General features: G+C 38.5%; 1 protein-coding gene across 7 annotated transcripts in view; it reads right to left on the reverse strand.

The window, feature by feature from the left end:
* Positions 1-21,884, reverse strand: part of Cnot4 (CCR4-NOT transcription complex subunit 4) — a 108,654-nt gene that overhangs the window by 84,507 nt on the left and 2,263 nt on the right. Inside the window, exon 2 of one of the 7 annotated variants that reach the window (XM_069996843.1) lies at positions 9,639-9,737. The exons of the other annotated variants lie outside the window; for them this stretch is intronic. The gene's annotated coding sequence lies outside the window, so the exon portion shown is untranslated. The remainder of the gene's footprint in view (positions 1-9,638; positions 9,738-21,884) is intronic. 7 annotated transcript variants of the gene reach the window in all.

Below are 21,884 nucleotides of genomic sequence, written 5' to 3' on the forward strand. Positions count from 1 at the left end.
TTGTGGTGACAGTGATGGTGTTTGGGGGGGGGAGGGAATGTTAATAATTAACAAATTTCCTATACATGCTCAGTGACCTTCATTCTATTTACACAGGCAAATTTCATTTTCTTCCAGATTTAAAAATACACTAGTGCTGAAATGTATCTATGCCATGCTGCCACTAATTTCCTACCATCACTATGAGTCAGCCTTCATTAGTTAACAATATCTATGAGGTAAAGATGTAAAATTTCTCAAAAGACATAGTATTCAAGTGTTATATATGAAGAGTAAGACAGGGAGGAAATAGTATGCAGCTGTTTGAATAAAACAACATACTTCCTTTTCACTTTCTTTACAAATCTTGTAGAAAATTGAAATCAGGACAGTAACAATGGAGAATGAACAATTTGGACAAATTTAAAGAGTTTAACGACTATTCTGGAAGGCTCAAGTATGACTTCTAATGTGACTCCCAGATGCTCTAGAACATTCACTGCTGGCTGAACTATTTAACACGCTAGGCATAATGATCACTTAGAGGAAAATATATAGTGTTCTGAAGAGATGTGAAGGCTGATGAAACATAAATTTTCATAGTTAGATATATTTAGTATTTTAAAGGTTCAAGAATGAATGACACTGTCTGGGCTTTCTGATTGATATGAGCCCTCTCCCCCCAAATACTGTTTTCCTTTAAGCTAATTAGATCAAGTTTTTTGTCATTTGCAATGAAGAGTTCTGACATATCTTCTTCATTGAATCTTTACTCTTTGAGAAGCAGAGTAAAGGCCTGGGAAGTGCTTGCCTTGCATGCATGAGGCTCTGGGTTCGATTCCTCAAGCACCACATAAGCAGAAAAAGCCTAAGTGGCACCTGTGGCTCAAGTGGTAGAGCACTAGCTTTGAGCTGAAGAGTTGAGGGATAGTTCCCAGGCCCAGAGTTCAGGCCCCATGAGTGACAGGAAAAAAAAAAAAATGAAAAAAGCAGAGTAAAAATGTAAATCCGATTATTTTATTTATCTTCATCGCTTCCCTGGCATATCTGGTTATTTATAACATGGCCTTTTGATTCATCTCTTACCATCATTCCATTCTATCACTATGCTCCACATTTTGAAGATCTGCTAAAATGATATGGGATTTTTGGTGGTAGAGACAGAACCCAGCATCTCATGTGTGGTATGCACATGCTCTATCACAGAGGTACACTTCCTGTTCCAGACAAAAATGGTGTTTAGGGAAACAAAATTATCAAGTGTTACCAAGTTACAGACAGAACAAGTCCTGAAAACAGATTACTGGCCAATACATTCTTTCCATTCTCTCAACATACACATAACTCCTAAGTACATAATCAGTTATATTATTTCACAACTGTCTTATGCTATAAATGATAATCTTATCACTCTACTCTCCTATACACTAGTGCCTTGAAGGCAGTGTTCCTACACCTAGCAGAGTTAGAAGGCAGGCTTATTAGCCAAGAAACTTTGCTATATAAAACGTTTTAAGTGATTCTCATTACAAGTAGGTCATGGTAGAAAGCATTTCACAGCACGTAACCTTTCAAAGTAAGACTATAATATATGGATGGTCGCAAAATAAATAAAAATTTAAGTATGAAATTGGCAAATTATTTAAAACTGAAAACAAAGGTAAGAGTTTAAGATGTACCTATGGAAAGATACTAATGTATCTGTCACACAAAAATATTAAAAAAAAAAAGAAAAACTTACTCTCAAAATACATTACCTTATTACTATCTTAGCAAATAAGTTACTTTTTAAACTGTTCCAAGAACACAGAGACAAATTTAAGCAGGATCTGTCAAACTGCAGGATAAAGGTAGCATATTATTCTGTTCAGTTCTAAGACAAAAGACAAAAAAACTCCACTGTTCTAAAGAGAATATTGGTACTCTTAATGGGTTTTCTTCAAGGAGACTCTTTCATTAGGCTAATAAGAAATCTTAATTTTTAAACAGGTTCTGATTCAACACATTAATGTAGAGCACAGAAGCCTGCTTACTAAGTAATCAGTGTATATGCCAGCAGTGTGGCTCCAATGGTAAGAAAGAGCTGAGACCTTAAGTTCAAACCCCAGTACTAAAAGAAGGTGTCACACACATACACACACACCTCTACCTTCTTGCTCTCTATACAAGAAACTAAAACGTGATAGCAACTTGTATTTCAAACTTTCAAACAAAACCCTGCTATTCTCCAAATTATGTAAAACATTTTAAAATAGTAATATCTAGTTTTAAAAAGATCTATTAAAATTAAAGTGTTTATACAATGCTGATAGCATCATAAATTGGCTCAATCCATTAGAAAAACAACACAGTATAAAAACACATGTCTAGAAATTTAGCTTAAGTTAATAATTAAAGCACAAGAAATGCTGCCTGGCTGCTTTAACCTTGCCTAGCAGTTTAGAATGCAGTTAATAAATTTAGTACAGTTGAAATCTGGGTTAAATCAGTGTAAACATCTGCACCAGGAGCATTCACAGACTTGCTGTACTCTACAAGCATTTATGTATGTGAAAAAAAACTATCAAGATGAACACCAGTAGCTCATGCCTGTAATCCTAGCTACTCATGAAGCTGAGATCTGAGGACCGTGGTTCAAAGCCAGCCTCACAGAACAGTCCATGAGACTCTTATCTCCAACAAATTACTCAGAAAAAGCCAGAAATGGTGTTGTGTGACTCAAGTGGTAGAGTGCTAACCTTGAGCACAGAAAGACTCAGGGACAGTGCCCAGGCTCTGAGTTCAAGACCCAGGATTGCAAGTGCACGCGCACGCACACAGACACATACACACATTAGAAAAAGCTTAATATTGCTATACTGACCAATAAATTAGTTTAAAAGTAATTTTACACATAGGAGCTGGGAATGTGCCTTAGTGGTAGAATGCTTGCCTAGCATGCATGAAGCCCTAGGTTTGATTCCTCAGTATCACATTAACAAAAAAGACTGGAAGTGGCGCTGTGGCTCAAGTGGTAGAATGCTAGCCTTGAGCAAAAGAAGCTTGGGATGGTGCCCAGGCCCTGAGTTCAAGCCTCAGGACTGAGAAAAACCAAAAAGCAAAACCAAAAACAGAAGTGGAGGTGTGGCCTAAGAGACAGAGCACCAACCTTGAACTAAAAAGGCCAAGAGATGGCACTCGAGGCCATCAATCACCAATACTGCACCAAAAAAAAAGTAATTTTACACATAAACCATTCTGGTAAAAAGTCATAGGGTCTAATATAACTGAGCAAATATTTGTCTTCACAATATTTTTGGAGTATCACTGTGTCCACTGTGCCAGAAAGACACAAAAGGTACATTTGTATGACATGTATAATATCCAGAAGAGAGAGTAAGAGAGCAGGGTTAGGGAAAGGGAAGGAAAGAAACCTAACTATCAAATGGTAAGGTTTCCTTACCCAACAGGCAGACATCTTCAAACTAGTTGACTATGGAGCTTTAAAAGAGATAAGATACACAATCATTATGAGGAAAGAAAACAAGATCAACTATCAATCCAAGCAAGAGTGTAATACCATAACCAGATTGCCTTGATATCACAGTTTAACAGTATATTAACTGATGCCTATAAACATGATGCTTATAAGTTTATTTTATATCATATATCTTATATATTTTATATTTCTGAAAGCATAGTACAACTCTAATGTTTTTTTTGTTGTTGTTGTTGTTTTGGGGGTCCGGTCGTAGGGCCTGAACTCTGAGCCTGGGCACTATCCCTCAGCTCTTCAGCTCAAGGCTAGTGCTCTACCACTTGACCCACAGCGCCACTTCCGGCTTTTTTCTTTTTGCTTATGTGGTGCTGAGGAATCGAACCCAGGGACTCAGGCATGCAAGGCAAGCGCTCTACCACTGAGCCACCTTCCCAGCCCCTACAACTCTAATGTTATGCTAAGTAAAATTAATAGAAGAAAAAGTATATGCGGGGTGTTGGTGGCTCACACATAATAATCCTAGCTACTCAGGAAGCTGAGATCTGAGGATTGAGGTTCAAAGCCAGCCTGGGCAGCAAAGTCCATGAGACTCTTATCTCCAATTAACCACCAAAAACCTGGAAGTGGCGCTGTGGCTCAAGTGGTGGAATGTTCTCCTTGAGCTGAAGAGCTCAGATACAGTGCCCAGGTCCAGAGTTCAAGCCCCACAGCCAACAAACAAAAACAAAGCTGCACCAATTACATTCTCACTCAACCCTATTAAAACAAAATAGCTTAATCTTTATTAATCTAAAATATAAGTACTCAAATAAATTTCATTTTTAATTTGTATATTTAAAATCTGAGTGACAAGGTTTTTTTCAATGGAAAAATTTCCTTTAAAAACAAAGTTTTACAAAGAAACATGAAAAATATTTAAATAAATGTTATAATATTTAAATAGTAAATTGGCTTTAAACTACTAACAACAATCTAAAAACAAGTTCAAGCATTAAGAAATCAAAATAACATGCAAAATAATGCAAGGCTGTTTACTTTAGGATTTTGGAACTATAAAAGGATTGTGTTTTCCCCTTTCATTTCTTTTTCAAAATTTTCTCCACTGTTATTATGATGCTAATTTTCTGTAACAAAAAGTTTTAGTAGCCTGGGAATAAAGAATCATCATAGCTTTTTATGCTACCCAGGCTTTTGATTTCCTGTCAATGGCCCACCCAGTTTTTCAGTTGCCCAGTACCAAAATCTGACCATAATCTTTAGTTTAGCAGTCTAATCCATTTTCCATTCCCTAAATCCTCCCGCTCTTCCTCTCTCATCTCCCTCCCTCCCCCTTATACACTCCCCTGTTCCTTGTTGAATTCAGGGCCTGGATGTTGTTCCAGTGCTCAAAGCTTGCATTCTACCACTGGAGCCACAGCACCACTTTTTACAGTCTGGCTTTGAACCGGGATCCTCATATCTGAGCCTCCCGAGTAGCAGCTAAGATTACAGGTGTGGGCCACCAGTGCCCACCCCCCTTGTGATAATGGAGTTCAAGACTTTGTTCTAGTTAGGCAAATACTCTATGATGTCAACTATGTCCCCAGTCCTTTTTGCTTTAGGTTATTTTTCAGATACGGTTTCCCTTTTTGCCCAAGCCTACTTATAGCCTCCAGAGTATATAACTGAGATAACAGCCTCAAACTGAGATCTCATGATCTCCACCTAGGATTTAACATACCTGGCCCCGGATTTTATTTAAGAAGTATAATTTATATGTCCTTTGTCTTTATTTTAATTTGATTGCTAATACAGAACCTATTTACTATAATCTTTCTGCTCTAGAAATTTACATACAGAACAGTAATTCCTTTCCAAACAAAGCTTGTCAAACTTGATGATACATACAAATTGAGTTATTTGCTTGGGGCCTGAAATTCTGCATATCTAATAAACACAAGGGTGATACCACTGCCTTAAAAAAACATTCTTCAAGTTACTCTTCTAAGAACCTTTGAACTGGCTACAGCCACCTGCACAAATTTAATTCTCTCTCAGTGCCTAAGGAACCTTATTCTCTACCTTCCTCAAAAGGCGTAACAAGCTCATTTTGATCCACTGTTCTCCTTGTATAGTGTTCCTATGATTTACTTCAATTTCCATTTCTATTCCAGCTATCATTCATTCATTACCTTTCTACGAAACTACAAAAATTAATCCTGTCCAGATTCTGATTGCTCCTTTTCTGAATTCCAGTTATACTTTCCCATTATGGTATGCATTGTTTTATACCAACAAAACCACTGCAGAAGTGTTCATCTTGTGTCCTATGAAATACCTTAAAATACCTTGGGACACTGATTTTCCTATCATTTACTTCCCAGCAACATGCTTAACATAAAATTTCTAGTTCAGAGGTAGAGATGTAGCTAACTAGTAGCATTTGTCCAACAGGTGTAAAGTTCTGAATTTAATCACCAGCAGGAAAAAAAAAATCCAACCAATTCAAACCAAGGTTACCCAGAAAATCATATTCCGTGTATGGCTTTTAGAAAAATAACTCAAACATAATCAGTATTTCAAGTTCTACTTGCCACTAGTATAAGTAAAAGTACACTGCCAACAACAACAACAAAAAAAATCAGTGACTATTTATAATAAAGAATATATCCTGTTTAGAACTATAGAAGATGTCAACTAAGACATTAAGATATAGACCAAGAATTCTAAGAGGTACAGATTCTAAAGGGATAAAATAAGAAAAAGTTATCAATGATACTATACAAACCAATAAGAAACAAGAACCAAACAGAGAAGAGGCAGGAACCAGCAGAATTGCACAAGGAAAGATGAATTTTTTTCCTAGTAAGATTACAGAGTAAAACATGAATAGATCACACTTTTTTTTTTGTCAGTAGTGGGGCTTGAACTCTGGGCCTGGCAACTGTCTCCTTCAGCTCTTCAGCTCAAGGCTAGTGCTCTACCTCTTGAGCCACAGCGCCACTTCCAGTTTTCTGGTGGTTTATTGGAGATACGAATCTCAGGGACTTTTCTGAACCACAATCCTCAGATCTTAGCCTCCTGAGTAGCTAGGATTACAGGCGTGAGCCATCTGCACCTGGCTTACACACATTCTTTCTAAATATCCATGGAACATTCACAAACCCCAGTATTGAAAAAAATGGGAAGGGAGCAATTTCTTCAACTTGGGAAAGAAATGATTAAAGTAGTATGATTAAATGATTAAAAACAGTGTCATTTAACTGAACTTAGGTTCAAGTACAAAGCAAAGCATGACTTTTCTCAATAATCTTAAAAAGAAGATCTACCCCCCAAAATCCTCTAAAATAAGTTCAATGAAGTCACAAATGCAATATCAATACATAAAAATCATATTTCTATATACTAACAATAAACCTGTTTAAAACAAGTTTTAAAATATAATGTTATTTATCGTGGCTCAAAAGAAAGAAATACTTAGGTATATTTCTAATAAAGTATGTAAGATCTGTAATACTAAAAATTACAAAATACTGATGGAAGAATCAACAGATTTCAACTAAAGAGATTAGTCTTACTGACTGGAAGAGGTAACATAATAAAGATATCAATACTCCCCAAACTGATCTACATAGGTACAATGCAATTTCCTAGAAATATCCAGAAAGGGTTTTAGATAGTAGGTTAGCTTATTCCAAAATTTATATGGAAAAGATATTTTCCTGTCATTTATTTCCTAGAAATATGCTTAACATTCAACTCCTAGTGCAGGGCTAGCATTTCCCCAACATGTGTGAGGCCCTGGGTTCCATTTGCAGCCGCACAATAAACAAATCATAAAACTATAAGTTTCTCACTTAATAACTACCCACAAAACAAAGACCAAAAACAAAAAACTTACCCAGATGATCAAATTTCAGCAACATGCCAACTGGTTTTAAATACAATTTAAGGCTTAGCCCTAAATGAACCCCACATAAATTCTTTTTTAAAGTATTTTTCCCAAAACAGTTTAATTAACATAAAGCTGAGTGTAGGAATGCACAGCTGTAATCCTAGTTCTCAAGTGGCTGAGTTCAATGCCAGCAGAGGTAAATAGGGGAGACTCTGTCTCAAGAAAGAAATACGTATCTAAATAAAAGCATACAAACTTAGAACCTTTCAAATGTAAATCATAACAGGTGAAGACTGTAATGGCTGTTATAGTCCAAGTTTATAAAAATTTATGAAATGTGTGACAATAGACTGAATCAAGGCAGATTTTTTTTTTGTCTATTTGTTTACTAGGGTTTTTTCTTTTTCTTTTTTATGCTGTAGGGCCTCACTATGTATTCCAGGCTAGCATAAACTCATACATTCCTGCCTCAGCCTTCTGAGTTCTGAAATTATAGATATGCACATATTTTCTTTATAAGCAAAATTTTCAATTCTTTTTTTTTTTTTTTTGTAAAATCAATATACCTATCTCTTAAATTTTTTTCAGTGCTGGTCTTGGGGTTTGAACTCAGGGCTGGGACAGTCCCTGAGCTTTTGTGCTCAAGGCAAACAATCTTCCATTTGAGTCATAGCTCCCCTACCAGCTTTTTTCCCTGGTTAATTAGACCTAAGAGTCTCACAGACTTCCTGACCAGGCAGGCTTTGAACCATAGTCCTGAGGTCTCAGTCTCCATCCATCCAGAGTAGCTAGGATTACAGGCATGAGGCACTTATTCCATGTTTATAGTGGCTTGTAAAAACATACAATATTAACAAAGTAAACACATAAAAGATCAACTTTGATGCTTTTAATTTTAAATGCCCTCTTCAAAACCCTTTCAATATAAACAAGTTATGCTTATGTAGTACCATGGGCAGTGTATGGCAAGAGTCAAATGCCTTAAAGAAAGCTCAAGGTTTAAGAGGTAATACTAGAAAAGATAAAAACATAAAAGACACCCACTTCAAACAAATTATCTTAAAATATGTAATACTGAAATAATTTTAGTGTATATAATAGATCATTAATTAAAATAACTCCAAACATGTTAAAGAGAAAATTTTGCTTATGGTAATACTGTCCAAGAGAAATACAATGCCAGCCAGATATATATTTTAAATTTTTCTACTACCCACACTAAGATAAAGTAAGAAGGAACAGATGAAATTAAATTTATTTAACCCAGCCTATTCCAAATATTATCAGACAATATATAATTACTATTTTTAAAGTAGTAAGGAGATATTCTACGTTCCTTCTATTGTAGTTCTTTCTGTTGTTTTGGTACCAATGATTCAAACTCCCATGTATATTTTACAACTAGAACAACTGAGTTCAGACAAGCCATATAAGGAATAGGTAGTGACATTTGGCTAGTGGGCACCATTTTGGACAACATAAACCTAAGAAAACCTTGAAGAATCAAGTATATTCTGATATATTTCAGAATAGGAAGTTACTTATTAAATTATGATATAATTGTTGACCCCATATATGATGATTGCCTTCTGAAAAGAAATGTTAAAAAACCTGAAAATTATAAAATATTTACCTTCAGAGAAAAAAAAATGGTTTCTAACCAAATAATCTCAAAGATTCTTTATAAGCAAGACAGTATAACTCCTCTAGAACTCATTAGCATTACTGGCTTATGACCAGTACCATTCAGGGTATCTAATAAAAACATCTTTCATTTCCCCTATAATTTCACATGATTTCTTCTTTACCTATTTGTATCAATTTCCCTTTCTATTATGTACAGTACCAATCTGTTGGAAACTTCATTAGGAAAACTATAGATTCAACCTACATAGCAACCATAGGTTGTTTTTCTAGATATCTGAAAAGAGTGTTGAAAGTATAAAACACTAATGTAAAGAAGTAAGTTTTATCTGGGAATACAGAAAACAGAAAGGATAGGTACAGAAAGTGGCATAAATGTGGCAGGGGCTGACGAAAAGCACTGCTACAGGAGGTTACTGGTTTTAGGAAAATAACAAACCTTTGGGCTGGGAAGGTGGCTCAGTGGTACAGCGCTTGCCTTGCATGCCTGAGGCCCTGGGTTTGATTCCTCAGCACCACATAAGCAAAAAGAAAAAAGCCGGAAGTGGCACTGTGGCTCAAGTGGTAGAGTGTCAGCCTTGAGCTAAGGAGCTGAGGGACAGCACCCAGGCCCAGAGTTCAGGCCCACGAACGGAACCAAAAAAAAAAAAGAAAGTAACAAACCTCTATTTCAAAAGATGGGTCCAGCCTTCCAATGCAACTCTCTGGAATAGAAACCAACTCAGCTTTTTCTTTCCAACTTCCTCAGAAATATGTGAGTTTCTGTGCAAAGGGTAAGAAAGAAAAGGGTTGATGGGAAGAAAGAGGAAGACAAGGAACCATTCCAGATATTCTAATCTTATCGACTCATGTAATTTCTTAAATTACGTGTGGTACAAAATCTCTTGTCACTTGACTGTTTTCAAAAAAATCATTTTAGCCAGGTGCCAGTGGCTCATGCCTATAATCCTAGCTACTCAGGAGGCTTAGATCTGATGATCATGGTTTGAAGCCAGCCCAGGCAGGAAAGTCTATGAGACTCTTATCTCCAATTAACCACCAGAAAACCAGAGCAGCACTGTGGCTCAAATTGGTAGAGCACTAGCCTTGAGTGAAAAAGCTCAGGAACAAGGCCCAGGCCTTGAGTTCAAGCCCCATGACTGACCAATATATTTGTATTTTGAGCACTGTTTTAATAACAGACACAGAGAAGGACAAGGACAGAAGCAGGAAAACGTGTTAGAAGGCAGCTATAATTACCTAACAAGAGATAAAAGGATACAAAGGTAGGGTTGGGAAGGTGGCTCAGTGGTAGAGCGCTTGCCTCGCATGCATGAGGCCCTGGGTTCAATTCCTCAGCACCACATAAAAAGAAAAAAAAACCGAAGTGGCACTGTGGCTCAAGTGGTAGAGGGCTAGCCTTGAGCTGAAGAGCTGAGGGATAGCACCCAGGCCCAGAGTTCAGGCCGCCCCCCACAAAAGGATACAGAGGTAGTGAAAACTGGCAGAATTCACACATTTTGAAGGTAAGAGTCAAATTCCTGAGGAATTTGGGGAGTTTAGAGTCAAGAAAGACTTCTAGACAGGTGCCAGTGACTCATTCCTACTTACTTAGGAGGTTGAGCTAAGAGGATCGGTTTGATTCATAGCCAGTCTGGGCAGAAAAGTCTATGAGACTCTTATCTCCAATAAGCTACTCAGAAAAAGCTGGAAGTGGCACTGCGGTTCAAGTGGTAGAGCATTCATTACCAAGCCCTGAGCACAAAGAGGCTCAGGGACAGCACCCAGGCCCTGACTTCAAGCTCCAGGACTGGCAACAAAAGAAAAGAAAAGAAAGCAGGATACTGTCTTCAAGACCAGTTGAGGAAGAAAGAAGGGAATGAAAAAGGGAGGGAAAAAGAGAAAGGAGAAACAGAGAAGGGGAGGGGAAAGAAAAAAGTGAAGGAAGAGGAAAAGATTGAAATATTAATCAGATTGTGAAGACATTAAGCAGCTGGTTACAAGGAGACTGGTTTAAAAAAAACTGACTGTGAAGCCAGGTGCTATGGGCTCACACCTGTAATCCTAGCTGCTGAGAAGGCTGAAATCTGAGGATCAGGGTTCAAAGCCAGCCAGGGCACAAAAGTCTGTGAGACGCTTATCTCCATTAACCACCAGGACCCCACCAGGAAGAGGAAGAAAGAGGAGGAAGAAAAAAGAAGGGGAGAAGGAGGAGGAAGAAGAGGAAGAAGAGGAGGAAGAGGAGGAGGGAAAGTAGGAAATGGCTGTGAAATGGCAAGAAAACAAATTATGGAAATGGCACTCATAGTTATTCAAATTGCCTAGAATAAAAGAGATAGTGTTTGCAAGCAGGACAGTGAGCTAGGAGCTACACTCAGTCAGGAAAAGAAAAGGGTCTCGTAGATGCTGCTAACATGAGGGTATGATCTAGCCTCAGTTTCTTCATTTATACACGCTTTTTTCTAGTTTGCCTGTATCTCACTCTCATCTTTGTTTTCATCAGGATCAAAATAGATTTGAACACAATGCAGGGAAGGTATCTATCTGAAAAAAAGTTTTACCTTTTGGAAGCAAAACTCGTATCTAGGACTAGGCTAAATATATCAGAAAAGATTTTACTAGAATCAAGAAATTCCCATTCTAGGTATGGTGTTACATACTTACAACCCCAACACTAGGAAGGCAGAAATAAAAGCATTATAATGTTGAGGGTAACTTGAACCATATATCCACCTTAAAAACACAAAACAAGGCCAGGAGCTGAGGATCTCAGTTCAAAGCCAGCTGGGCAAGAAAGTCCTTGAGATTTTTATCTCCAATAAACCACTCAAAAGCTGGAAGTGGCGCTGTAGCTCAAGTGGTAGAGCGCTAGCCTGGAGCTGGAGAGCTGAGGGACAGCACCCAAGCTGAGAGTTCAGGCCCCACAGCCAAGGGTGGGGGTTAGGGGGAGGAGTAGTACCAGTAGTACCAGTACTTTTTTTCCGATACAAAGTATCTGAATTATGTAGGTGCTGAGTACCAGTGGATCACACCTATAATTCTGGTGATGTTAAGAATTCAAATTCAAGCCGGGTATCAGTGGCTCAGGTCTGTAATCCTAGCTACTCAGGAGGCTGAGATCTGAGGATCATGGTTCAAAGGCAGCCCAGGCAGGAAGGTCTGTGAGACTCTTATCTCCAATAAATCACTAGAAACCCGGAAGTGACACTATGGCTTAAGTGATAGTGCACTTGCCTTGAGCTGAAGAGGGCACGGACAGCGCCCAAGCCCAGAGTTCAAGCCCCACAACCAACAACAACAACAACAAAAAATCAAAATCAAGAACCACCAAAAAGTAAAAAAAAATGAGGTTAAAAAAAAAAATCAACTATGGGCTGGGAAGGTGGCTCAGTGGTAGAGTGCTTGCCTTGCATGCCTGAGGCCCTGGGTTCGATTCCTCAGCACCACATAAGCAAAAAGAAAAAAGCCAGAAGTGGCGCTGTGGCTCAAGTGGTAGATATGGCGCTAGCCTTGAGCTGAAGAGCTGAGGGACAGTGCCCAGGCCCAGAGTTCAGGCCCCATGACCGGACCCCCCCCCCTAAAAAAAATCAACTATATAGGTAACTCTTCAACCTATCACCAACTATGATTAAAGGACTTTTCAAAAGGTATCTAAGGACTCACTGAGAATTGATGAGGTTACTTTATGGCTGATTATATAAAATTATAAGTGAAAGGCAAATTTCTTCCACAAATCCCAGAACATCATACTACCATTTTTTACTGATTCCACCTTCTCCGTAACTTCCACCAGAGAAAAGACACAAATGTGTCAGGTTTTAAGCTGGAGAGTATTAAAATGCACAAGCCTGGACAAGGGTAATAGTTGATCTGGCAAAGGCTAAAGACTATAGCCTCTCCTACTAGTAAAAACAATGAACATAGAAAAGAAAACCTACCTGATGTGGTGACATATGCTACTCAAAATGCTGAGAAACTCAGACTGAGAATTCATGGGCTCCCTATCTCAAAAAAAAAAAAAAAAAGATAAAAAGGGGGAGGGAGTGAGGAGGGCAAGTGAGAGAAGAAGGGAAAAGGGAAAAGGAAAGAAAACTTAGAACATAAATAGTGACCTACACACATTTATGAACTCTCTTGCCCTGGAGACACATTTACTTCACCTCTTAAGAGAATATTTGGGGATGGGAAGGTAGCTCAGTGGTAGAGTTTTTGCCTCACATTCATGAGGTCCTGAGTTCAATTCCTCAGTACCACATAAACAGAAAAACTCAAGTGATGGAGTGTTATCCTTGAACAAAAGCAGCTCAGGGACAGCACCCAGGCCCTGAGTTCAAGCCCCAGGACCGGCAATAAAAAGAGAGAAATATTTATCTTTAACAAAGCACTAGATACAAATCAAAAGGGAGGGAAAGAAAACCTAAAATATACAACTAAAGGAACAGAAGAAAACTGTGTGCTAGCAATACCACTAGCCAAAATACACATACACTAATATTAGAATCTGAGATATTCTCACTTTAATTTGCTGCTTTTCCTCTCTTTTTCTCAGTTTGTAAAGCACTTATCCTCCTGGCTAACCAAGGCATTTCCCAAAACCATTCAAGTAATACCAGCTCCCTCCTAAGCATGTATGAATAAACAATATGAAACTATTGATAATCTAAGATTAACTGAAATTAGTCTCTAATTCCCAAACTATCTATAAAAGATTTTTGGAGAAGAGAGAAATTTTCTCTTCCCATCATCCACTGTCACCCACTGTGGTGCTCTTTAAGTGACTTCATACTTCAAAGACTTACTAGCTTTTCATTACTGCAACAAAATAACTAAGATAATTAACTTATAAGACAGTTATTGTGGCTCGTGGCTTTAAAGGTTTCAGTCTATAATCAGGCAAATTCACTGCTTTTGGATATCTGGATGCTTTTGGATGTCAATGGTGAGAAAGTCATGCAATAGAGCAAAGCTACTCAGCTGGTGGCCATAATCTGGAGGGGGGGGGGGGGTTGGACCAGGGTTCCACAATCCTCATGTCCCCAATGACCTAAGAACCACCTACAAAGTTCCACCTCTCAAAGGCTCCACTGTTCCCCAATAGCACCATCCTGGGAAGCACGTCTTTAAAATACACTAGCCTTTAAGAAATATCAACATCCAAAATATAGCAAGGGATTAACAAAAATTTCTTAGGGGGCAAAATGCATTGATAGTTATCACTGAAGACAGTCTCTAATATTAAGGTTCTCCTACTCTGGATTGTTGACATTTATTTCCCATTTATGTACTTAGAACAGTCACAATACATCTCAAGAATCTCTTGCACAAAGATTATCTAAACTCAATCTTAAACCCAAATGAACATATTAAAGCCTTTGTAAAACAAATCCTCAAAGCTGGATTCCAAAACTCCTATCTAGGTACTTGACAGATTGAGATTTGGATGACTGCAGGTCGGGGTCAGCTATGATAGAAAAGTTCAAAGACCTTTTCTCAATGAAGAACTGTTATTCTATGCACATATTATTCTAGCTATGACAAGATGCTTATTAACATGAAAATCTTGCCCGGGCCTGGGTCCTGTGCTGGAAGCAGAAGGACTCTATCTCAAAAATAGCCAGAAAAAAATCAGAGCTGAAGATGTGGTTCAGCGGTAACAGCACCTGTCTAGCAAGCAAAAGGACCTGAATTCAAACCACACCTCCTTCCAAAAATGAAGACGAGGAAGAGGAGGAAGAAGGAAGAGGAGGAGGAGGAAGAAGAAACAAGAAGGCAAATAGTGATCATATTTGAAGAATTCAACATTTGAAAGCATTTAGCATTTGAGAGCTAAGTAGTGTTTTTTAAAGTCAAAAATCAAAACAGTGAGGTGGTTTAAGGACAGCCCAAGCAGAAAAGATCAAGATGCCATTCCGGAAATGATCAAAACAACTGAGATTCCATCTTTTTCCAGTAAGAATGGTCATCATCAAGAATATAAACAAATCAGACTTACAAAATAGAGACATCTCTGTGCAATAATGAAATATATATATATATATATATATATATATATATATATATATATATATATATATATACACAAGCAATAACAAATGCTGGTAAAGATGCAGAAGATGGGAGATGGAGTAGGAACCCTCATACATTGTGGATAAGAATGTAAATTAGGGGCTGGGTGGTAGAGTGGTAGACTGCTTGCCTTGCATGCGTGAGGCCCTGAATTTGATTCCTCAGCATCACATAAGCATAAAAAGCCCGAAGTGGTTCTGTGGCTCAATTGGTAGAGTGCTAGCCTTGAGCTGAAGAGCTGAGGGACAGTACCCAGGCCCAGAGTTCAGGCCCCACAACCAACAACAACAACAACAACAACAAAAAGAGTGTAAATAGTGCAACTACTAAGGCTAAGAATATCATGGATATTCTTCAAAAACCTAAGTGAAGAGCCACCATTATGATCCGTAACTATTACTCTTGGGCATTTATCCAAAATCCTGTAGTGTCCACTTGAACGTGGCAGAATGATCCTTTAACTAATGGCCTGATCTTCTGTATTTTGAACAAAATTCAACTGTCAATGCCAAATTACATGCTATTTCCTGACCCCCTACCTACCTCTTTTGGCTCCTTATTGCTTAGCAGACCAAATTCAGTCTGACTGTGAAAACACATTTCACAATCAAATACTACCCTACTTATACATACTAATCTGCCATCAGACAGCAGAATTAACACCTTCTTCCACAGAGATCAGACTCTTTACATCCCTCTCACATCATGCTGGTTCCTACCACCAAGTGTTTTCTCACATTTCCATTCCCAACAAGGAATGGATGGAATGTTCTTCTGGAGATGTTCTTCTGGAGGGAGATACTAATAATCCATATTCTTTACTCAAGTCTTCCTTTCTCCAGGAAGCCTCACTCCTATGTTGTCAATCTGAAAACACCCCTAACTACCAAATTGAACTAAAACATATGTACACATATTATTTGTATATTACTTTGGATAGTGCTGTGCTATTACTAGGAAAGTATTCCTGACAAGATAAAATCAGATCATGTCATTTTTCAACAAATGAGCTCAGAACAACAGTATTCAAACTATTTGAAACGCTTATTTTTAAAATAAGGTATGTCTATGTCAAACAATTCTAATACAAATGAAATAATGTGATGACTAGGGTTTGAGATATAGATGAAACCAAGTGGGCTATGAGTTGATAATCTCTGAAGTGGAGTAACAGCCACAGTGGATCAGACCTACTTTTCCACTTCTTTAAAATTTTTCACATTAAGTCTTTGACATTTCACAAGTCGTACCTTAAAAAGGCACTAAAACTTGTTCTTATTTCATTTTAATGACAAAAAAAACACATAATACTTTTTTGGGTTTTTTTTGTTGTTTTTTGCCGGTCATGGGGCCTAAACTCTGGGTCTGGGCACTGTCCCTCAGCTCTTCAGCTCAAGGCTAGTGCTCTACCACTGGAGCCACAGTGCCACTTCCGGCTTTTTCTGTTTATGTGGTAATGAGGAATCGAACCCAGGGCCTCATGCTTGCAAGGCATGCACTCTACCGCCAAGCTACCTTCCCAGCCCCCACATAATACTTTTTTGGAAGGGAGGGAACTGCAATCTGCAACTACTCTGGTGGATTATAGATGCTTCCATAGGGCTGAGGTAAACAGAAAGCTTTTATTATTTATTTACTTACTTATTTTTGAGAAAAAGTCTCACAATGAAGTGCAAGCTAGACCATAAATTCCTGTTTCTCCTGCATCAGCTTCTACTAGCAATGGGATTACAGACACTTCACTACCACTCCACTCCTGACTATATTACTTTCTTCACCCAATGAACAATTGAGTCTCCATTGAGAGTAAAAAAAAAAAAAATTCTGGAAAGATTTGACTGGGAACTTGCAGCATCCTAATTCTCCTCTAATAATTAAATTAGAAGAAAAGCTGTAACTAAAATAAAATGGAGTGGAGTCTCCACCAGAAGAAAACTTAATCTCACCACCAAAGTAATAATATCTATACTACAAATTTTCATTCAATTTTGACATCCACAAAATGCTCTACCTAGAGGCTGGGAAGGTGGCTCAGTGGTAGAGTGCTTGCCTCCCATCCATGAAGCCCTGGGTTTGATTCCTCAGCATCACATAAACAGAAAAGGCCAGAAGTGGCACTGTGGCTCAAGTGGTAGAGTATTAGCCTTGAGCTGAAGAGCTGAGGGACAGTGCCCAGGCCCAGGGTTCTAGCCCCACGACTGACCAAAACAAACAAACAAACAAACAAAAATGCTCTACCCAAATAACTGCTGAAAATTAAATAATAAATAAAAATCACAAGAAAGATTTTTTTTAAAAAGGAGAAAACACTGCTATGACCAATATTCAATAACTCAAATCATTCTGTTATTTTAGGAAATTCACAATATGAAGAACCGATGCCCTAACAGGGAATGAATTAATAGGCTTCTAACTTGTCAGAAAATAATACAAAAATAATAATACTTTTTATTCCAAAGATCAAAAAACATCTTTAAGAAATTCTTGGGCACTGATGGCTCACACCTGCAATCCTAGCTACTCAGGAGTCTGAGATCTGAGGATCACAATTTGAAGCCAGTCTGGTCCATGAGACTCTTTATCTCCAAAAAAACTGCTCAGAAAAAAAACAGAAGTGGCACTGTGGCTCAAGTGGTAGACTGCTAACCTCAAGCACAAAAAAGCTCAAGGACAGTGCCCAGATCTTGATTTCAAGCCCCAGAGCTGGCAAAAGAAAAAGAAAAAGAAATTAAAAAAAAAAAAAAAAAAAAGAAATTCCAGATATCTGGCCTAATGACAATGTATGTTTCTTTCTGCTGGGGATATTTCAGTCTATGGTATTGTTCAAAATTCAATCACTCTTGGGGCTGGGAAGGTGGCTCAGTGGTAGAGCGCTTGCCTTGCATGCCTGAGGCCCTGGGTTCGATTCCTCAGCACCACATAAGCAAAAAGAAAAAAGCCGGAAGTGGCGCTGTGGCTCAAGTGGTAGAGGGCTAGCCTTGAACTGAAGAGCTGAGGGACAGCGCCCAGGCCCAGAGTTCAGGCCCACGACCTGACCCCCCCCCCCAAAAAAATCAATCACTCTTTTCCCTGTATCATTTATTAATCCTTCCAAAAGCAGTAAGACAGCACATACTATTTATAAGTAAAAGCATTTTATTATTCTAATTGTAATGATTTTTTTTGCCTTTTTTGTTTCTTCTATACTAGTTTTTAGGCATACACACAGACAATTTGGTTATTTTCATTTCCAATTCTACTCCTTATTTGCTTTAAGTTCTCAAGATTTTTTTTAGTAACCAAACTGCTTAGAAGAAAAATAGACTCCTATGCAAACTACCTTATACTCATAATACATATTTTTTTTGGCCAGACTTCAGGGCTTGGGTACTGTCCCTGAACCTTTTTGTGCTCAAGGCTAGCCTTCTACCACTTGAGCCACAGCGTCAGTTCCAACTTTTTCAGAGTAGTCTATTGAAGATAACAGTCTCATGAACTTTTCTGCACCATCTGGCTTCAAATCACAATGCTCAGAGCTCAGCCTCCTGAGTAGCTAGGATTATAGGCATGAGCTACCGGTGCCTAGCTTACTTATACTTTTTTTTTCTTTAACTCAGAGACTGGGCACTGTTCCTGTGCCTCTTTGTGCTCAAGCTAGCACTCTACCACTTGAGCCACAGTGCCACTTCCAGCTTTTTCTGTTTATGTGGTACTAAGGAATTGAACCCAGGGCTTCCTGCATGCTAGACAAGTATTCTACCACTGAGCCACATTACCAACCCGCTTATATCTATCAGGCAAAAAGAAAAACATGTTACAAAGATATAAGAGTTGTTGGCTGGGAAGGTGGCTCAGTGATAGAGCACTTGCCTTGCATGCCTGAGGCCCTGGGTTAGATTCCTCAGCACCACATAAGCAAAAGCAAAAAAGCTGGAAGTGGTGCTGTGGCTCAAGTGGTACAGCACTAGCCTTGAACTGAAGAGCTTAGGGACAGTGCCCAGGCCCAGAGTTCAGGCCCCACAACCGGACCCAAAAAAAAAAAAAAAAAAAAAAAAAAAGATGTAAGAGTTGTTAGGGATGCACCTCAATGGTAGAGCACTTGCCTCCTAGATAGATAAAATGAGCCAAAACAGTGTTAAATTTTTTTACAGACTTAATGATCAAAAATATAAGCTGACTCAGAGCACCTGTGGCTCATGCCTGTAATCCTAGTTATTCAGGAGGTTGAGATCTGAGGATCACAGTTTGAAGCCAACCTGGGCAAGAAAGTCCATGAGTTTCTTATCTTCAACTACTAAAAAAAAAAAAAAAAAAAAAAACCCAGGAAGTGGAGCTGTGGCTTAAGTGATACAGCACTAGCTTTGAGCAAAAAAGCTCAGGGATAGTGCCCAAGCCCTGGGTTCAAGCCCAAGGATCAGCACAAAAAGAAAAGAAAACAGTAGGGAAATAGGTTATAGAGGTTTTTGCTGTTCTAGAAACAGTATAACTAGAATGAATGTACTACATACTGTTCTCCATGGATTTCTTAATCTAAATGGAACATGTAAATGGTTTCCATCCCAGTGGAATAGCATACTATCAGAAAGAACTGTTTAATGTATTTTGGCGTCTTATAGATTTTGTTACTTCAGAGTTATTAGAAAAATGTGCAAAAACCTATTTTGAATAGAAAGTGGCAATATTCATTTTTAAAGATTTAGTGTGGGCACAAGTGACTGAGGCCTGTAATCCTAGCTACTCAGGAGGCTGAGATCTGAATATCATGGTTCCAAGTCAACCCCGGACTGGAAAGTCTGTAAGACTCTTATCTCAAATAAACTACTCAGAAAAAGCTGGAAGTGGCACTGTGGCTTAAGTGGTAGAGTGCGAGTTAGCCTTGAGCACAGAGAGGCTCAGAGACAGCGCCCAGGCTGTGAATTCAAGCCCCAGGACCAGCCAAAACACACACACACACACACACACACACACACACACACACACACACACACCAGCCAAAACACACACACACACACACACACACACACACACACACACACTTCTTTGCCAAAAGTGCAGAGTACACATGTTATAAAAATAGCATATTAACTTGATTATTTTTGTGATGCAAGAAAAGCAGCTCAGTGGGATCTTTACACCGTTAGTGGTTTTTCTTTTTTTTTTTTTTGCCAGCCCTAGGGCTTGAACTCGGCCTGGGCACTGTCCCTGAGCTTATTAATTGCTCAAGGCTACCACTTGAGCCACAGCGCCACTTTCTGTTTATGAGGAATCAACAAGGGCTTCATGCATGCGAGGCAAGCACTCTATCACTAAGCCACATTCCCAGCCCTCAGTTAGGTGTTTTTCAAAGAATTTATTTCAAACTTATTTTGATCTTATTTTGTAGATTTTCTTTTTCTTGGCAATACTGGGGACCAAACTCAGGGACCTATACAAGATCCTTATGCCTCAGCCTCCTGAAGAGCTAGGATTGTAGGCCTGAGCCACTGGGGACCAGCTTTCCCTGCTGTTTTCTTCATAACCAATTGAGCTCAATGTAGCTTTCTACCCATAAAGCAACAATTAAAGTACAGATGCTGTCAGAGAACCAACTGAAATTTCAGCAGAGGCTGAGGTGTTCACAATTTAAAACTTTATCTCATTTAAATATTCTACAAAAACTGTACCACTGAGTTACCTACATTCTCTTGAGTATTATTTGCAGTCACATTTCAAGAAAGTCATTAAAATGACTAAAACTCAGAGTAGAAGGAAAAGGGGAGATTTCCAGAGTTGAGAAGTTATTTTCATAAGACACATAAAACCAGGGCTGGGAAGGTGGCTCAGTGGTAGAGCGCTTGCCTTGCATGCATGAGGCCCTGGGTTCGATTCCTCAGTAGCACATAAGCAAAAAGAAAAAAAAGCCGGAAATGGCGCTGTGGCTCAAGTGGTAGAGCGCTAGCCTTGAGCTGAAGAGCTGAGGGACAGCGCCCAGGCCCAGAGTCCAGGCCCCACGACTGACCACCCCCCCACACACAACATTTTTACAAAAAAACACCAGAGAGCACTTGCCTAGCATGTGTGAGACACCAGGTTCGATTCCCCAGCATCACAGAAATAACTAAACTCTCCTAATATAGAGTTCAGTCTTAGGCAGCACTTTCTTTTACAAAGTAATGAGTTGCAAACTATGCTATGCACTCCTATTCAAACTAAAACTCAAGAACATTACAAAATGATTTTATTTTCCTGTATTGTGCTGTTTGATTATAACTATCATGCTAATGAAATTAAGAATTTGTCTATGGAACAGTGAAATTTTTTCATAAGCAACTTTTAAATAATTCATGTTTAAAACCTCATACAAATAATTTATTTATCTGAAGAATCCACTACTAAATTTGACAGAGAGAAATCCAAATTACCAAAACAGAAATTATCAACATACAAAGCTGCCTTGTTCACAATGTTACAGTTAAAAACTTAAACCATGCCAAAATATTTGCAAATTTCAGCTTCTTTCTTCCTATCAAAGTATCAAAGAACTTTCTACATCTTTTCTAGACATTTTAAAGATCCTTAAATAAATTCATTTGTCTTCAGAGGAATGAAACCAAGAATTTGATGACTGCAGGCAAAAAGTATGGAGGGGAAAATTACTTGAAAAATACTTAGTGAGCCAAATACCTTAACAAAAGAAAGGATGTATTAAAATCATTCACCCCTTCTGCCAGACAAACCGTACTCGCATTAGAACACATTGCTTACAATTCACCCAACTATGACTGCCAAGGATTTCTAGACCTGTGATAGGATTGTTAAAAGAGACAAGCTTTCTCACCAGAGCATATTATTTTACTTGGAGTTGAAGAGCAGTTACAGTCCATATTCTCCTATTGCTAAGCTAGA

This window comes from Dipodomys merriami, unplaced genomic scaffold (assembly GCF_024711535.1).
Source record: "Dipodomys merriami isolate MVZ:Mamm:240054 unplaced genomic scaffold, mDipMer1.0.p SCAF_5, whole genome shotgun sequence".
In the NCBI taxonomy this organism is placed as follows: Eukaryota; Metazoa; Chordata; class Mammalia; order Rodentia; family Heteromyidae; genus Dipodomys; species Dipodomys merriami.